This window comes from Gorilla gorilla, chromosome X (genome assembly GCF_029281585.2).
Source record: "Gorilla gorilla gorilla isolate KB3781 chromosome X, NHGRI_mGorGor1-v2.1_pri, whole genome shotgun sequence".
NCBI lineage: Eukaryota > Metazoa > Chordata > Mammalia > Primates > Hominidae > Gorilla > Gorilla gorilla.
In genome coordinates, this window is record NC_073247.2 from 80,310,430 (window position 1) to 80,312,509 (window position 2,080).

Consider the following 2,080-nt stretch of genomic DNA (forward strand, 5'->3'; position numbering starts at 1 on the left):
AAAAACATGGAAGTGTTGATGAATGTGTGTGTCGTCCTTCTGCAGGGGCCATGCTAATGTTCTCCCTATCGTTCCAATTTTAGTATTATGCTGCCTAAGTAAGCACTCCAAACGTATTGATAGGTAGGAGATGGAGGCTCCTAGTATTTGTTCCTTATTTGTAGATTCAGATCAGGCACAGAACATTAGAGATTAAAAGAATGTTATCGATAATTGGTTCAATTTGCTCATTTTACCAATGAAAAACTGAGGCTCAGAGAGGGAAAGTCATTTACCCAATGTTGTTCAAAGGAACCAGACTAAAACTTAGTTTTTTTCATTTCTGGTTCACTGCTCTTTCTACTATGTGAGAGTACAGTAGCTAAAAGGGTGACAACCTAATGCAGGTTAAAAAAACAAACAAACAAACAAAAAAAACAAATCCACAATTTTTTTTTTTTTTGAGATGGAGTCAGAAATACAATCCAGGGTAGTGGGGCTGGTGCTATAGCTTCAGAACCAAGAGTGGGAATGTGTTCCCTTCCAGCTATGGTCCAGATGCCAACCTGCTCTCATCCAAACTTCTCGAAAAAGCTTGTCTACATTCATGTTCACTTCTAAACCAACTGCAGTCTGGCTTCATGCCCATGTCATGAACATTCTCAGAGAGTGACTACTCTCACTAAAATTGCTAAGTCCTTACCTTACTCTACTGCACTGATGCTGTTGTAAACTCCTATTCCTCCTGGAAACATTTTTCTTTCTTGTCTTCCATGACAGCTAACTCCCTTGATTGTCAAAATAGTCTATTTCTTCTTAAAGAACTCCTCTTCTTCCACCTGCCCCTTGAAACTGAGTGTTTTATCTGCCTTCCGCTCTTTTCAATCTACAAATTCTCCCTAGATATGAAAATTCACTCTCATAATTTCACCTACCATTCAAACTATTCAAACTGTTATTTTTTTTTTATTTCTCCCCAGCATGCATTTTCATCTTCTTTCTAGTTGCTTTGGAGAATTCCTCCCTTACTAGATTGACCTAGACTGAGCCACGTTACCGCCTTTCCTTGATCACAGTGATTAAGTAATGAATACTTAAGCCAAGATGGGCCAATCAGAGGCCTTTCCAGGTTTTTTTCTGCTAGACCTAAGAAGCCAGACTGTCTTCCTTTTGTATTATGAGTTGTAAAGATGCAAGCCTGGGGTGGTCAGTGGCCAACTTTTTCATCACAATAGTAGAAGAGAATGAGTGTATCACAGGAAGAGAAGCTGGCACTGAGGGAAGCTTCATGAGGTTTGAGCCTGAGTCCAGCTGTGCCTGAAGGCAGTGAGCTCCATCCTCAGATGGATGAGCCAATAAGTCAGCTTGAGGAGTTCTGATGACTCCAGAATCTCCAGTTTATGACTCTGACGTGTGATTTCTAGAATGATACAGAAATAATTGCTGGACCGTCACTTGAATGTCTCATTGCTTTTTAAACTCGTCACGTCTCAACTAGACTGGGCAGGTCCCCCAAACCCTGCTCCTCCTATGTTCCTTATTTTGGAGAACCACTACTATACCTAGTTACCCAAGTCAGTAATCTGATCATTGCCCTTAATGCCTCCTTCACTTTCTTATATCCATTCAGTCACCAGTCCTGCTAATTTTACCCAATAAACATTTCTCAACTCCATATCTTACTCTGTATCCCCACTGTCACGGTTTGGTTCAGGTTCTCATCTCTTTTTTGGCCTATAGAAACAACTAGGTAGGTAATCTGCTTCCATGTTGCCCTGCTCAAATCCATTTCTCATACTGTTGTCAGAGTGACATACTTCAAGTGTATATTTGACTCTCTCTTCAGTTTAAATTGCCCTACTGCCTTTGTGTCCGGAGTTGGTTCCTTCCGGTGGGTTCGTGGTCTCGCTGACTTCAAGAATGAAGCTGTGGACCTTCGCACTGAGTGTTACAACTCTTAAAGGTGGCATGGACCCAAACAGTGAGCAGCAGCAAGATTTACTGTGAAGTGCAAAAGAACAAAGCTTCCACAGCATGGAAGGGGACCTGAGCAGGTTGCCACTGCTGGCTGGGGGTGGCCAGCTTTTATTCCCTTGTCCCC

At 41.9% G+C, this 2,080-nt stretch overlaps 1 non-coding gene across 1 annotated transcript; it reads right to left on the bottom strand.

The window, feature by feature from the left end:
• On the bottom strand, positions 1-105 carry LOC115932487 (U6 spliceosomal RNA). The gene has a single exon (XR_004068765.1). It is a non-coding gene; the product is annotated as a U6 spliceosomal RNA (small nuclear RNA).
• Positions 106-2,080: the final 1,975 nt, after the last annotated feature.